This window comes from Sus scrofa, chromosome 2 (assembly GCF_000003025.6).
Source record: "Sus scrofa isolate TJ Tabasco breed Duroc chromosome 2, Sscrofa11.1, whole genome shotgun sequence".
Classification (NCBI taxonomy): Eukaryota; Metazoa; Chordata; class Mammalia; order Artiodactyla; family Suidae; genus Sus; species Sus scrofa.
This window is the reverse complement of record NC_010444.4, coordinates 123,487,031-123,505,122: the sequence shown is the minus strand read 5'-3', so window position 1 is coordinate 123,505,122 and position 18,092 is coordinate 123,487,031.

Here is an 18,092-nt window from a genome sequence, read left to right as displayed (position 1 = left end):
ATATTTTTTATATATGAATATATACACTTTCTTGCTCTACCATTTGCAAATAAGTTCCAGACACCATGACAGTTCATCCCAAAATACCACACATTTACTAAGAATGAGTATTCTCCTATTTAACTATAGTATCGCTTTCATCCAGCCACAATCAAATTTCCCCATTTGTCTAAATTGTCTTTTAAAACTATTTTCCTTTTTTCAATCTAGAATCAGCTCAAGTTCCACATACCGCATTTGCTTATGTTTTTTAGGGTTTTTGTTTTTTTGTTTTTTGTTTTTTGCTTTTTGCTTTTTAGGGCTGCACCAACTGCACATGGAGGTTCCTAAGCGAGAGGTCTAATCAGAGCTGTAGCCGCCGGCCTACGCCACAGCCACAGCAACACAGGATCCGAGCCACGTCTGCGAACTACACCACAGCTCACAGCAACGCTGGAATCCTTAACCCATGGAGCAAGGCCAGAGATCGAACCTGCAACCTCATGGTTCCTAGTTGGATTCGTTTCTGCTGAGCCACCATGGGAACTTCCGATTATGTCTTTTTAATCTCCTTAACTCTTCCTGAAGAGTATTCTTTTTGTTTCTGTTTTCAGAACATTGAAAAATCCAGGACAACTGTCCTATACTACCATCCACCTTCTGGATTAAACTGTTCTTCACCACTAGAATCAGGGTAAATATTTTGGCATAAGTACCACATAGCACACAAGGAATGCTGTCTACTTCCTATTGTCTCAAGTATCTGTCCTAAAGGGTAATTTTCCTTGGCAATGAAAACACATTTTCCATGGGATAGATAATACTTTGATTCCATGTCAATGTCTTGCTACCCCCCAAGAATATTTTACTCAAAAGCTTTGGTATCCTTTAATGATCTTTGCTTGAATCCCATTCAGATGCAAAAATGTGATCTTTTTAAAATCCTCTCTCCTTTTTCTATATTAACTGGTGAATAATCTTCTGTAAAGAGCTTACCTACTAATTTCTTCTTTTCTCTCTCTTTCCCCTCTTCTCTTTGTATCATGATAGATTTATATTCAATGTGATATAATCTATTACCATCATTATTCTTTTTAATGCTCAAACTGTCCCATTTTGACAAGTGGAAACCCCTTCATCCTGGCTTCTGTTATTCTTTTGACATGACCCTATTAGTCTTTGAGGACTTCCTTGCTTTAGGGCATGACAAGATATCCCAGACTTACATTGTATGGTCCTTGCCCCAGACCCAGACTCAGCCAGTTCTCCAAGGAAACCTGGTTCCTTTCAGTACAAGCCAGTATCTGTGTGTTGTAACCACTCTGCAGACACAGAATGGAACCCCTAACCCCAAATTCGGTTGGAATATCAAGACTGATGACACACAGGAAGAGGGTACAGAAGGTTTCGTACTTACATAATGAGGCTTTCTGGAGAGAGCAGGGCAGTCTTCTTAAGCTGGTCTGAAAATGGTTTGCAAGAGCTGAGGACAGAGACTGGAGGGGGCTTTTTATGGTACTTGGAGGGTGAGGCTGCCACAAGGGCCTCTGTGCACAAGCAGGGGATTGTGTGGTTTGAACTTCCCACCAGCACCAAGGGTGTAAGCACCTCAAACTTTCCTATCAGCTTTCCCAGAGATGGGCCAGAAGGGGTGGAGGATGGTGAGGCTAAGATGTCACCAAACATCAGTCGTATTGGGCTACATGTATATTCTTTTTTTTTTTTTTTTTTTAGGGTCACACCCATGGCATATGGAACTTCCCAGGCTAGGGGTCAAATCGGAGCTGTAGCCACCCACCTTCACCACAGCCACAGAAACACCAGATCCAAGCCGCATCTGTGACCTACACCACAGCTCATGGCAATGCCAGATCCTTAACCCACTGAGCAAAGCTGGGGATCCAACCCCCATCCTCATGGATACTAGTCGGGTTTGTTAACCACTGAGCTATGACAAGAACTCCTACATTCTTTTCTATAGGTCCATAAGATCAAGATCTGTTACCTAGATACTGTGTGTGCTCAAATTTCCTTCATAGTGTATATGTGAAATACATGCAATACGAACACAAGGCACTTCAAGCTCTTTGAAGGGGAATCAACCTCTGTCAACACACAGCAGCAGCAGCAGCAAAATCATTATTCCTTTCTAGGTTGCTTGACATTTTCAAATTGTTTCTAAATCAGTTATAGACAGGGCTATCCATTTTCTGTTTAGAAAATCAACTTTAGAAAGGCTTTGGGCTTGCATGATGTCAGAAGGCTCCTCAGAGGGTCAAAAGCATTTGAACTTATCTCTAAGTCAGGACATCAAGGCAGTTTTAAGAGCCTTTATATTTCATATAAAAGGTTAGATTAGAGTGGCTCATCATTAAATTGAATTAAGGGTAATAACTTTAAATACTCAAAAATAAAGCTACAGATCTTTGTCACAACAGATAATGATAATAGCAATAATATTAGCAGCTAACATGAAATGAATGCCTTAATGTTCCAAACACACAATACTCATCCTCGTAACAGTTCATTGGATTAAACACCAATATTAATCTCAATTTTGCAGTGAGGAAATTGAAGCCCAAAGATGTGAAATCATGTAACCAACATCCCACAGTGGGTAAGTGAAAGAATGAGGATTCAAACACAAAGCAGAAAAACAACATTGAAAATCCAACATTTCATAACTATTTTAGTTCTGAAAGTAGAGCACAGATTAATTTCCACTAAAGATAGGAAATGCCAAACTGGCTCCAATTTTAACCGAGTCAGCATAAATTTTTATTCTCTTCTGTTTCCTTTTTACTTTAGAATATTAAAGGTACAGCGCCCAAGAGAACAAGGAGCTAAATAACCAGGCGTGGTGCAGGTGAACTGTTTGGACTTTTCCAACCCTCAGGGTCACATCAGCAATCAGTTTGGAATTCAATATGTCCTGTTGGGGCCTTGAGGTGATTTTTTTTTTTTTTTTTGGCTAAAATCCAGGATTTCTCTGTGTTGTAACTACTCTGAAGAAATAGAATAAATTTGGTTGAAATATCAAGACTGCTGACACACAGTAAGAAGGCATGAAAGGTTTTTTACTTACAGAGTGGAGGGTAGTGAAATGAGAGAGGTGTTGATTTCAAAAGTACCCTATAGTATTTCCATCCCAAACCCCCAATAAAATTAGATTGTGATGATCATTGTACAACTATAAATGTAATAAATCCATTGAGTAATAAAAAAAAAAATACAAGAAAAAAAAGTACCTATAGACCGATGAGCTAAAAAACACTATTCAGCCACTGATTGACCTTCAGCTTTGGAGATCTCATTGTCATATGTGTAGTGTAATACACTATAGGATTTACGTTTTTCAGAGCACCTTCCCACACACCTTGTTGAATCTCCATGATAACACAGGGCTAATGAGAGAAAATTTACCTACACACAAATGTGAAGCAAATATCTTATGCAATCAATATGTTTACCCAAGTAGAGGGAGTGTGTCAAACACCCTTAAACCTCTTGGCCCACCACTATGCTCAAATGGCTGTGGCAACCAGCTGTGCCGTGGATATAACCTTTGACCTCAGCTGTGCTGCCATCACTTGCTCTCCCCCCAGGCTTCTCTGTCCACTGAGATTCTGAGCTATGACGCAGCATGGGCAAAACTCTAGTACAAGCAAATTAACAACTCTGGAGCAACCCTTGATTAAAAAAAGTACAGGCACTGGTAAATAAATACTTACCTTTCTCTGTCCCCAGTGAATGATTCTGAGGCACATTCTGCACAACTCCAGGAAGGGCCTGGTAGCAATGAACCCCAGCTGCACACAAAACTGCATCCTGAGATTGGCTTTCTTCCTTGCCTGTTCCACTGTTCCCAATGTGTAGTGTCTCTTCTGCTCTATCAACAGTCAGTTAATACATAGTTAATATGCACATCAAGAAAATTCATAGTCCCTGGGAAGCATTCGTTAAATGCTTATCATTCTTAAATGGTAAGATATGCTTCAGGGAGGAATCCAAGGAACATCAGGAAATTTAAGCAACTTATAAAAAAGTCAGTTAATGTTGGAATAAGAAACCATATATATGATATGATATGATTAAAAACATATATTCTTGGAGTTTCTGTTGTGGAGCAGCGGAAACAAATCCGACTAGGAACCATGAGGTTGCGAGTTTGATCCCTGACCTTGCTCAGTGGGTTAAGGATCCGGCGTTGCCGTGAGCTGTGGTGTAGGTCGCAGACACAGCTCAGGTCCTGTGTTGCTGTGGCTCTGGCATAGGCCAGCGGCTACAGCTCCGATTTGACCCCTAGCCTGGGAACTTCCATATGCCGTGGGTGCAGCACAAAAACAAAAAAGACAAAAACATTCATTCTTAAGTCACCTAGGTCTAAAACTGAGATACCTTCAGAATGTGTCTTGATAATTCTGATGCTCAATCATTTAATTGTAATATTAATAAAAAATAATAATAATAGTCAATCAATGAGTGCTTTCATGGCACACTCCATTCTAAATGTTTTGCATATATTACCTTCTAATCCTCACCAGAATCTTGTGAGATTTATAGTATCACTGTCACCATTTTGCAGATAAAGTAAGTGGGGTACAAAATGTTACTATGGCCAAGGTCATAGAGGCAATAAGTGGTACTTCAGGGATGCCAGCTCCAGACAATCAAACTCTGGGGCTCACACATTTAAACATTATTAAACACATTTAAACACTATTAGCATCCTCCAGGGGTTGTAATAATCAACTATATTAATACAATTTAAAATAAAGCATTTAGTACGGTGCTGGATGCATAGAAAGTGCTTATAAACATTAACTTGAAAAGAAAAATACTTTTTGAAAAGTGTAAATCCTGATGGAAAAGTTGACAAGCACTTCATTTCTGTCCATTTATCTTTGTTTCTCTAATTTCTTCTTTTCTCAAATTTCTTCTTTTCTCAGACTCCTTTCCATTGAAATGTTACTGCCCTTCCATCACAGTAACTTGGTGATATTTTATCTTTCCCTTGTTCCTGGTCCCCAATCATCTTCTCCAACTTTTCCCATCTCTTCCTCTCAAAGCTCATTTGTCTCAATTTCAAGGCTGCTGACAGATCAGCATGAGAAACATTTCAGAGTTATTTTCATAATGCTCCGTTCAGAATATCATCAGAATAAATGTTTTTGGGGTACTTGAGACAAACACCCCAAAAAACTTACACAGCTGCAAGCAGTATTTGTCAGACCCATCTATATGTAAGTGGAGGCATCTCAGTGAGCAAAAGGAAATAAGAAAAGCATCTCCCTGCATTGTTGTGGGGGCTGCCTGTAGTCTGAGATACAGAAGAAACAACAAATAAACCCTCAGGTTCATTGACAAGATCTTCTTTTTAATTAATAGTATAAATGCTAACTCACTTACCATAATCTTTCCTCACAAATGATACCACTGAGGATAATTTGCGTATGCAAAAGAGTCACTCAGGGAGTTTTAATTAAGGTGCCTGACAACTTGTCTTGATTACATTTTTCACAACTGCCAAGAAATGTGGAACCACAGTCTGAAGTTCTTTCCCCTGGTAGAAAAATACTGTTTATAGAATTCTGAATGAGTCGGCCATCACTAGTGAAATGTCAGCAGATGACACATCGATGATTACACAACTAATGCACTTTGTCTCCTTAGTGACCTTGAATTATCCTAAGTTTTAGGAAAGCAACATCTATATTGGCTTGAGTCTTCTCTGGGACTAAGTGGAGTGTGAATTAATTTAATTTAATTATGCATTAAGTATTGCCCAATGAAGAAACATTCCCAGGCACTATAAGTAGACTTATAATTTAAGATCTCCCATTGGTAGACCCAATATTTTATAATAAACTGTAAAAATGGTCAATTACTATATTATATATCTGTAATTTACATAATATTGAACATCAACTATATTCCAATTTAAAAAAAAAAGATCTTCTGGAGTTCTCTTATGCAGCAGCAGGTTAAGGATCCCGTGTTGCTACTGCAGCAGCTCAGGTTGCTGCTGTTGTAGGTTCAGTCTCTGGCCCAGGAACTTCCACATGCCATGGGTATAGCCAAAAAAAAAGATCTTCTATTGAACAGCTTTTTCAAGGTGGTTGGCATGCTGACACTTCCAAGGTTTTCATTAGTTCCTCTAAACCATTTGCAACTGTTTGTTCCAATTTCTGGACAATTAATGGTTAATTAGTAAAAAATTAATCCACACATCAAGAGACCCTGATGAAATACTCCCCCAGCTGAAGTGTTTACACACTGTTTACTCTTTCAGTCATCACTTGTTCCAAATGAGTAATTAAAGGAAAAGCAAAATTCTTGGGGCCCGCATATTAAATAGCACTTGTGTTTGTCTAATGTCAAAGAGGTGCATTCCTTACATTTTAGGAGGTAATATTCTCATGCCAACGTCAATATGCCTCAGTAGTGACCATATATACATCTATAATTTCGGTTTTGTGTGTGTGCTTTCAGTTTGGTTAACTCAAATATAGTCTCCATGTTAAACATTCTGGAACACTGTCTTCTAGCTTTAATAATTGAAGAAGTTGTCTGAACTTTGAAAAATAATGAAATAAGAATTTTTAAAGAGGAATTTTAAGCATCACTTTTACAGAACACTCTTGGTACAAGAATCAAAATTATTACCAGTGATTTTTTTTTTTTTTTGGCTTGTTTTAAGAGACTTTTCACTTTTGGCTGATGGTTACATCTCTAAATAGACATATCCACACTCCCTGCTTAGAGATACAAAAGCCCACACAGCTCTCCTAATCCAAATAATAATCTCTTTGCTCATCATCACAAAAGCCCAATATGTATCCTAGAACCTATTAAATTAACAACAAAATCTTTGCTGGTTTCAAGGTGTCACAGAAAAAGCATGCCTGTGAAGACATGTTACTTATTTTATCTCACTATTCCATAGGATGTTCTTACATTCTAGAATGTACCTAAAGTGATTTTAAAAGGTCCTTTCCTGGAGTTCCTGTTGTGGTGCAGCAGAAACAAATCCGACTAGGAACCATGAGGTTGTGGATTAAGGATCCGGCATTGCCATGAGCTGCGGTGTAGGATGCAGACCTGGCTCGGATCTGGTGTTTCTGTGGCTGTGGTGTAGGCCGGCAGATACAGCTCCGATTAGACCTCTAGCCTGGGAATCTCCATATGCCACAGGTGCGGCCCTAAAAAAGACCAAAAAAAAAAAAAAAGGAAAAAAATAATAAAAATAAAAGGTCCTTTCCTGTGATCCTGTGAATTAATCATAATGACTGCTCTCAATGATGAAGGAGAGTCCTGAGTGTAAGAACTACTGCTTGGTAAAAACTCCAGCTTAGGGCTATGCCATCAGTTAGTCATGGGAAATTCAACTGACGGTAGTTTAAAAACAAGAAAGAGGTTACTTGCAAAACCCAGCTAAAGATGGTAACAATCCGAGAGGCATTTGAGTCCAGGGGAGGTACTAGTGCCAAAGTTAAGCAGGGATCTAAGAGACTAGCCACCATGTGAGGTCAGAAACAAGGCCATAAAGTAAAGGTATCAGGAATGGGCACAGCAGGCAAGCAGCTAGAGGACACCTGCTCCCCAGGTGTGGCACATCCCCATAGGTTCTTAAAGACCTACCACAGCAGCGGTGCCTGGCAGGAAATATTCAGGAGAGATTAAAGCTTTTCCTTTTGAAGATTCGATGGCTATCCATAGCCTTGTACTACCCAAAACCATCCCATGCTCCTGGAAGGCATGCAGCTAACAACTGAGAATGGCACTTTAATCAATTTGTTTCTCGATTCTAGAATGCTATCACTTTAAAAAGAACATTTGAAAGAGGTCTTACACTTAGTTCAGAGAAAGGGGACCCGTTGGAGCCAATATGTTGTTATACCACAAATCATTTAGTGCTGACTCTCGCTCTCTCTATACCACCTTCCCCACACCCATACCATCACTATCAGTCATTTTACCAGGAACCATAACCCAAATTACCCAAAGCTACCAAAAATTTAATTTTTAATTTCAAAAGGGTTCCAGAGGAGGTCAAGGTTGCTAATGCTGCATGGCCAAGGTCAAAGCTTCTCAAACTTTAATGTGCACACAAATATCTTGAAGGATTTCTTTAAAATCCTATAGCTCTGGGGTGATAGCTGAGTTCTTGCATTTCTAAAATGTACTCAGGTGAGGTCAAAAGCTGCTGATCTATGAATTACACTGTTGAGTCTCTTGGTGACTCAGAACCCCATAAGTGCCCAATATTCTTGGTTTTCCTTCAGATTAGAATTCAGCCTATAACCAAACAAATTCTCTAAGGCAAGGGTTCTTAAACTGGACTCCATGTGTCTCCAGCCCTGGTACCAGATGCCTAGGTTCTAATCCCATTTCCTCTGTTACTTCCTGTGTCACCTAGCTGCTGAAACTCTCTATGCCTCCATTTCCTCATCTTATAGAATGAGTGCAACACAGAACCTGTCTCAGCAAGTCATTGTAAGAATTGAGATGACTCAGGTAGCATGCATCATATGGTACTTAGCATGGTAGTCAAACAACAAAGTTTAGATTTAGAGGAATCTTAGAGGACCCTAAAATGAACTTCATGGCATTTTATGAAGACATCAGAATCATTTCTAAAATAGTCTATTATTTCTAAAATAGTCTATATGCTGAAGTTCATTCCCCCTAGAGAAAGTCTATATCTTTCTTTACCAATGCCATGAGCCAAATTTTTCAGTTTTGGTGGGATAGGTATAGGAGGACTGGACAGTAAACTAACTTTGTGCAATTTTGTATTACTTAGTGTCACTATTATCATAATCTTATTAACAGGTTTTTATCAATTGGGATAAAGTTCTCTTGTGAATTCAGAGTTCCAAGGACATAAAATGACACTGTGAAAATTCCCTCAGGCCACCAATGACTTCACATAGTTGACACATTCAGTTTTTAAACATCATCACCTGCATGGTTAGCATGCCTACTCAACAGATCCCTATGGGTCAGTTCTATCCCAGCATGTCACAGAACTGGGCACATCACTATTACAATACTGCACCAAAATGTCAGAGTTCGGAGCAGAAAAAGGGTTATTGCAGGGCCATTCAAGGACTTGAGTGGCTCATGTCCAAGAAGAATCCCAAACTCCCTGAAGGCTTTCAACAAGGACTTTCTAAAGGCAAGGCAACTAACCTTGAATGATTAATTGTTACAAACCACTTTGTGTAGGTTCCTTTGCTCTAGCAGCTGTCCAAGTAGGTCAGGTCATGGTCACAATGTTCCTATAAACCTCCAACAAAAAAAATTTATTTTCTGTTCTGCAACTTTTTATCTCCATATCAATGGGCTCTTAAAGGTCAGAGACTTGGAAATTAGCTATCCTGTATATTTCAGGTTATAGGCAACATTCATTTCCAAAAAGTGCAGAGACAGCATGACTTAGCAAAGCTTACCTTCTTTTACAAAAGATGTAGAGCCAACCTGGGGTCCTGGGGATGGGTGAGGTCAACCTGGGGGTCACAGGGATGGTCAGAGTCAGCATGACTAAACACAGACAACAAAGCACAAAGGTTAAAGTAAAAAGGAACAGATCTAATATGGAGTCAGATTTATTCTTCCTTTTTACAGCAGAAGGATGACAGCACCATAGCAAACATGTCCTGACTGCTTGTTGGGACAGAGTCAGCTATGAGCAAGGCAGGCAGAAAACAACATTTCATTGTTCCTGAAGAACTTAGCATTTACAAAGACTAATGGGACGTATTAAAGACAGTAGCAAAAGAAAGCTGGAGAAAATTCAAAACACACTCATGAACAAATTCATGAACAATAATCAGAGTTGAGAGGATCAAAGTTGAGGTGAAGGAAAATAATACTGAAAGATCTGCTGTATTCATCATCTTGCTTACTGTTTAGTGGGCAAAAAGAAGGCCAGATTCAGAAGAGAGTAAAGAGAAATTTTTGAGTGTATGTATCATGGGGAAGATGTGAAAGCCCTGAATAAAGATTCAAAATGTTCCTTTTGCTACAAAAATCAGTTTCAAGCAATCCATAGGACTACACAGAATATTAATATTACACACACACAAAATAGAATCACATGAGCATTCAAAGAAAATACATCCAATGAATGCTATTATGAAAAATCAAGGTGAAAAACTTTGTTTTCTCAGATAAATACCCAAATATCCAAACATAAACTTTCTTTTAAATTTTATAGGTAAACACTACACCACAAAATATCGCTAAAAAGTGCACAAAACACAGCCATTTTTTGTCAGGATATCCACAGACCACAACATCCCTCTAGAATATATGTGAATGGATAGCATAAAAATAGTTTCTATCTTCAATCATAATACCCTACCTTAATTTTTATAAGAATGATTATGGAATCATTCTAACAGCTTATGCAATTTATTAAATTAGATAACTTGCTGAATTTGTAATAACTTTTAAAACACTATTGAATAGTTAACACTAAGTCCAAGGTTATATTCATTTTTTATAAGAAATTATCACACCAAATAAAACTAATTTATAACACTGCTCAAAGATATAAGGGAAGGAGTTCCCATCATGGCTCAGCAATAACAAACTCAACTAGTATCTATGAGGCTGTAGGTTTGATCCCTGGCCTTGCTCATTGTGTTAAAGGATCCGGCATTGCAATGAGCTGTGGTATAGGTCACAGACACGGCTCAGATCCTACGTTGCTGTGGATGTGGTGTAGGCCAGCAGCTGTAGCTCTGATTAGACCCTAGCCTGGGAAATTCCATATGCCATGGGTGCATCCCTAAAAAGACCAAAAATAAATAAATAAATAAAAACAGGTATCAAGGAAGACTGTACTTGTATATACTTGAAAAGACATCCCATGCTCAAGGATGAGAAGACAATATCATTAAAATATCCATACTATCCAAAAAACTACAGATTCAATGCAAGTCCTATTGAATTCCAGTCCTATACAAAATTCCAGTAGTAGAAAAACATCCTAAGATTTATACAAAATCTTAGGTAGCCAAAACAATTTTGAAAAAGAAGAACAAAATTGGAGGCCTCATACTTCCTGATTTCAAACATACCACAAAGCACCAGTAATCAAAGTGGTGTGGTACTGGTATAAAGACAGATATTTAGACCAATAAAGCAGAATAGAGAGCCTAGAAATAAGCCCTTGTTTATATGGCCGAATGATTTTTGACAAAGGTGCCAAGAGTACACATGGGGAAAAGACAATCTCTTAAACAAATGGTATTGGAAAACTAAATATCCACTTGGCAAAAGAATGAAATTTTAGCTCCTTATCTTACACCATATACAAAAATTAACTTGGAATGAATTAAAGAACTAAGTGTAAGACCTAAAACTCTGACATTCCTAGAAGAAATCACAGGGGGAAAGTTTCAGGGCATTGCATTTATCAATAATTTCTTGGATATGACATTAAAAGCATATACAACAATGCAAAAGTAGACAAAGAGTACTACATTAAATACAAAAACTTCTGTGCAGGAAAGAAAACAACTAAAAGAGTGATAAGTCATCCTATGGAATGGAAAAAAAGTATGTGAAAATCATATATTTAACATGGGGTTAATATCCAGACTATCTGAGGAATTTCTGTAACTCAACAAAAAAGAAACAACTAGCTGATATAAAAAAGGGCAATGACCCAGCAATCCCACTCTTGGGCATATATCCAGACAAATCTTTCCTTGAAAAAGACAAATGCAGAAAAAAAAAAAAAAAAAAGAAAGAAAAAAAGGAGTTCCCATCATGAAACGAATCCAACTATGAACCATGAGATTGCAAGTTTGATCCATGGCCTCACTCAGTGGGTTAAGGATCCAGCGTTGCCATTACCTGTGGTGTAGGTCACAGATGAGGAACAGATCCCGTGTTGCTGTGGCTATAGTGTAGGCCAGCAGCTGTAGCTCTGATTGGACCCCTAGCCTGGGAACCTTCATATGCTGTGGATGCAGCCCTAACAATTAGAAAGAAAAAAGAAAAAAGAAAAAGATACATGTACCTGTATGTTCATTCTCTGCTCACAATAGCCAAGACATAGAAACAACCTAAATATCCATTGACAGATGAGTGGATTAAGATGTGGTATATATAAATAATGGAATACTACTCAGCCATAAAATAAAAAAAAATAATGCCATTTGCAGCAACATGGATGGAACTAGAGACTTTCATACTAAGTGAAGTAAATCAGAAAGAGAGAGACAAATGCCATATGGTATCACTTATATCTGGAATCTAATATATGGCACAAATAAACCTTTCCACAGACAAGAAACTCATGGTCTTGGAGAACAGACTTGTGGTTGCCAGGGAGGAGGGGGAGGGAGTGGGAGAGACTGGTTATCTGGGGGTAATTACAAATGGATAAGAATTGAGATCCTGCTGTATAGCACTGGGAACAATATCTAGTCACTTGTGATGGAGCATGATGGAGGATAATATGAGGAAAAAGAATGTATATATATATGTGTTTGATAGGGTCATTTGCTGTACAGTAGAAAATTGACAGAACACTGCAGACCAACTATAATGGAAAAAATAAAAATCATTTTTAAAAAATGAGCAACAGGCTTAAATAAACTATTCTTCAAAGAAGATAGATAAATGGGCCATGACCATATGAAAAAATGTTTAATATCACTAAGCATATGACAAGTGCAAATCAAGATTACAATGAGATATTATCTCACATCCATTAGGATGGCCACTATCAAAAGAATAGAAAATAACAAGTGTTGGAGAGAATGCAGAGAAAATGGAAACCTATGCATTTTTTTCCTTTTTTTTTCTTTCCTTTTTTTTTTTTTTTTTTTTTTTTTTTTGGTCTGTTCTGTGGTATATGGTGATCCCAGACCATGATTCAGATCCAAGCCACAGTTGCAGCCTACTGTGCCCGGCAGGGATTGAACCTGAGTCCCAGTGCTCCAGAGACGCTGAAGATCCCAATCTGTGCCACAGCGGGAAAGAACCCTGTGCACTCTTATGGGAATGAGAAATGGTGTACCCATTACATAAAACAGTACAGAAGCTCCTTTAAAAATTAAAAATAAGCCACATATGGTGAATGTATATTTTATACGATTATTAAATATATTAGTGTCCTCAAAATACTAGAGAAATAAAGTCATTATTCAATTTTTTAAAAAAATAAAAATAAAACTATTTTTATTTTTTAAATTTAAAAATAAAACTACCATATAATCCAGCAATCTCACTTCCAGATATAAATGCAAAATAATTCAAAGCAGAATCTCAAAAATAAAACTGCACACTCTTGTTCATATCAGCATTATTCACAAGAGCCAGGAGGAAGAAGCAATCCAAATATCCACTAATAGATGATCAGATAAACAAAATGTGGTACATGCAGTGAAATGTTATGCAGCTTTTAAAAAAGAAGGAAATCTTGTTAAAAGCTACAACATGGATGAATCTTGAGCTGTAGGATAAATAAGTCAGTCACAAAAGGACTAATAGTATATGATTCCTTTCACATGAAGTATCTAGTGTAGTCAAAATCCTAGAAACAGAAAGTAGAAAAGTGGTTGCCAAAGGCTAGAAGGAGGAGGGTGGGGAAATTAGTGTTTAATGAGAAGTGAGTTTCTCCTCTGCAAGATGAAGTTCTAGGAGTTCCCATCGTGGTTCAGAGGAAACAAATCCGACTAGCATCCATGAGGACACAGGTTTGATCCCTGGCCTTACTCAGTGTGTTAAGGGTCCGGCATTGCCATGAGCTGTGGTGTAGGCCAGCAGCTGTAGCTCTGATTTGACCTCTAGCCTGGGAACCTCCATATGCCACAGGTGCATCCCTAAAAACACAGAAAAAAAAAAAAAGATGAAGAAGTTCTAGAGATCTTTTGCACAACAATGCGAATACACAACATGACAAAACTATACACTGAGAAATGATTAGGATGGTAAACCCAATGTCATGTGTTTTTATTACCATTTTTTAAATATATACTGACGTCTGAGTGCTAACCACAGAAAGCATCAATTAGTTTGTCTGAGATGCAGACTGGACACTGGGGGGTTTTTTAGGTCGCCCCCCCCCCCGCCGCCGTGATTCATCAGTGCCATACAGGACCATGGGCCTAGTGCTGTCAGTTTACAATTTTTTTCTTATTACAGCTGTGCCTAGAAGTTCCCAGGTGGGGGTCGAATCAGAGCTACAGCTGCTGCAGACCTACACCACAGCAATGCCAGATCCGAGCCACATCTGCCACCTATGCCACATCTTGGTGCAAGAAGGGATCCTTAACCCACTAAACGAGGCAGTGACTGAACCCTCATCTTCACGGACACTATGTCGGGTCCTTAACCTATTGAGCCACAGAGAGAACTCCATGATTTTTCCAAGAGAAGCTAGAACAAAGATTTTTATGTAAAAATTTCTGATTTTTTAATGCTGGCAACTAATTTTTAAAATGCTACACAAACCAATCTCTTGTGATAGAACATAATGAAAGATAATATGAGAAAAAGAATGTATGTATATATACATTTTTATATGTATTTTATACATACATATTCTTTTATATGCATTTTATACATATATACATATGACTGGGTCGCTTTGCTGTACAGAAAAAATTGGCACAACATTGTAAATCAACTATACTTAAATAAAAAAATTAAAATAAAATGTTATGCAAAACCAACACACCATTTGCAGCCTCTTGGGCTATCCATCCCCAAGTTCCCTTTTAGTTTAAATTTTCTGTGCATCAAAATTAAGTTGCCTGTGTCTCAGTAGCTAACATCCTTACCAGGGAACTCTCCTCTGGCTTCTGAATCTTCCCTATGTGAAATACTGAATAAAATGAGTCAGTATGCACAACAGGATCTCGAGAGGCGTAGCATAGTTACAAGTCCTCAGCATGTGTCGGTGATCGTTTTGGCCAGTAACCTAGACTGGAAGTTTTTGAGCAACTATTTCAGGCAGAGAAACCTGTTTTTTTTTTTGGGTGTCTGTTTGTTAGATTTCCAGTTTGAGAGAACACCAGTTTCAGTTGAATGGTACAAGGATTCCTAAAGATATTCACCATAAAAAAAGCTGAAATGCTTTGATATCAGTAGGACTGGGGGACTGAGGAGTGAAATGATTGAGTTTCATTTCCTGCCTTACCAGCTGGCTCACCTATCCAGAGTAGACTTCACAGAGCCTCGGTCTAGGTTCAGAGGGAAAGCTCAGGAGCTTGAGAACAGAAAGCAGTGAGCTGTGCTGAACAGCTTCATTCCCTGCTCCAAACAGAGGAGCCGCTGCTGTTATCTGTTGTATTGAGTTTCCACTTAAGCTTTTGTTAGAAGGGGCTCAACTGCTTTAAAGAAGGAAATTTAAAAAAAAAAAAACAAACCAGACCCAGATGTACATACCTACAATGCTCATTAATAATTTTTCAGATGACACCAACAGAGGTAACACTAACTCCACAAATAAAAAATATAAGCAAGTGTGTTGGGGGTGGGGGGATGGGCTGGGGGTTTGGGATGGAAATGCTATAGAATTGGATTGTGATGATCATTGTACAACTATAACTGTAATAAAATTCATTGAGTAATTTTTTAAAAAGAAAGAAAATATAAGCACAAATGAAGAGTGAAGAAATAGATAGAAAAGAAATTGGAATTCTGAAGCTCTCCAGCAAACCAAAATAAATGTTATTGTTTAGAACACAACTCCAACCTGAGGGAAAGCATAACAATTCAGCATGGGGGAGTTCCCGTCGTGGCACAGTGGAAACGAATTCGACTAGGAACCATGAGGTGGCGGGTTCGATCCCTGGCCTCGCTCAGCGGGTTAAGGATCTGGCGTTGCCATGAGCTGTGGTATGGGTCACAGATGCGGCTCGGATCTGGCATTGCTGTGGCTCTGGCGAAAGCCAGCAGCAACAGCTCTGATTAGACCCCTTAGCCTGGGAACCTCCATATGCTGCGGGTGCAGCCCTAAAAAAAAGAAAAAAGACCAAAAAAAAAAAAAGAATTGAGCATGGGGATGTAAGGCCCCTTAGCCATCCAACCTGCTCGCAATGGAACAACACTCCACATGGAGGAACACTCCAGCCTTATGTGTCTGTGGGAGTGAAAAGCATGCTTAGCCGTGAGCTTAATTAAATGTCTATACCATGAAGCTTGAGGAAAGAGTAAAATGACTAAGATTATTCCGGAAGGATAAAAAACACTATGAAAGATTTAATATAGAGATAAAGGCTACAGAAGCAGCAAAAGAAAAAATATCAGACTATATCAAAATTGGACTTTATCAAAATTTAAAACTTTTGTGCATCAAAGGACACTTTCAACAGAATTAAAGGTAACCTAAAGAATAGAAGGAATAGAAAAAAATATATGTAAATTATGCATTTGATAAAGCAATAATATCAAGAATACAAACAGAATTCTTAGAACTCAACAAAAAAACCCAAACAATCCAATTTTAAACATGAACAAAGAGAGGGTTTCCCTTCATGGAGCAGTGGAAACGAATCCAACTAGGAACCATGAGGTTGCAGGTTTGATCCCTGGCTTCACTCAGTGGGTTAAGGATCCAGTGTTGCTGTGAGCTGTAGTGTAGGTCGCAGATGCGGCTCAGATCTGGTGTTGCTGTAGCTGTGGCATAGGCTGGCAGGTCTAGCCCTGATTAAATCCCAAGCCTGGGAACCTCCATATGCCACAGGTGCACTCTAAAAATTAAAAAAAAAAAAAAAAAAGGGACAAAGGGAGTTTCCGTCATGGCTCAGAGGAAACGAATTTGACTAGAATCCACAGGACGCAGGTTCAATCCCTGGCCCTGCTCAGTGGGTTAAGGATCTCTCATTGACATGATCTGAGGTGTAGGTCACAGATGTGGCTTGGATCCTGCATTGCTCTGGCTGTGGCAAAGGCCAGCAGCTGTAGCTCCAACTAGACCCCTAGCCTGGGAACCTCCATATGTTATGGGTACAGCTCTAAAAACACAAAAAATAAAATAAATAAAATTAAATTTTAAAAAATAGACAAAATACTTAAGTAGAAATTTCTCCCCCCAAAATATACAAATATCCATAAGCACATGAGAAGAAGCTTTATATCTCTAATTATTAGGGAAATAAAAACAAAACTACAATGAGATATCATTTCCCATCAATCAGAATGGTTATTATAAAAAAAAAGAAAATAACTATTGCTGAACATGTGGGAGAAACTGGATCCCTCTAGCAGGAATATATAACAGTACAGGAGTTCCCGTCGTGGCACAGTGGTTAACGAATCCAACTAGGAACTGTGAGGTTGCAGGTTCAATCCCTGGCCTTGCTCACTGGGTTAAGGATCTGGCATTGTCGTGAGCTGTGGTGTAGGTTGCAGATGTGGCTAGGATCCCACGTTGCTGTGGCTCTGGCATAGGCAAGTGGCTACAGCTCTGATTAGACCCCTAGCTTGGGAACCTCCATATGCTGCAGGAGACTCCCTAGAAAAGGCAAAAAGACAAAAAATAAATAAATAAATAGATAAATAGATAAATAAATAAATAAAATAGTACAGTCACTGTGGAAAATAGTATGTTAATTCCTCAAAAAATTAATAATAGAATTACCATATGATCCAACAATTCCACTTCTGGATAAATACCCAAAAGAATTGAAAGTAAGGACTTAAAAAGTGATTTACCCAGCCACATTCATAGCAGTATTATCCACAACAGCCAAATGGTGGAAGCAACCCAACTGTTCATCAACACATGAATGGATAAAGAAGGTGGAATATTATACAGCCTTAAAAAAGAAGGAATTTCTGACACATGCTATAACATGGATGAACCTTGAAGATATTATCTGAAGCGAAATAAGCCAGTCACAAAAGGACAAATATTATAGCATCCCACTTATATAAGATACCTAGAGTAGTCAAACTCATAGAGACAGAAAGAAGAATGGTAATTGCCAGGGGCAGGGATGGAGGGAGAAAAGAGGAATTAATCTTTAATGAGTACAGTTTCTGTTTTACAAGATGAAAAAAGTCCTAGAGGTGGAAAGTAGTGATGGCTGCACAACACAAATGCCATTGAACTGTAAACCTCTTTATAAAATGGTTAAAAT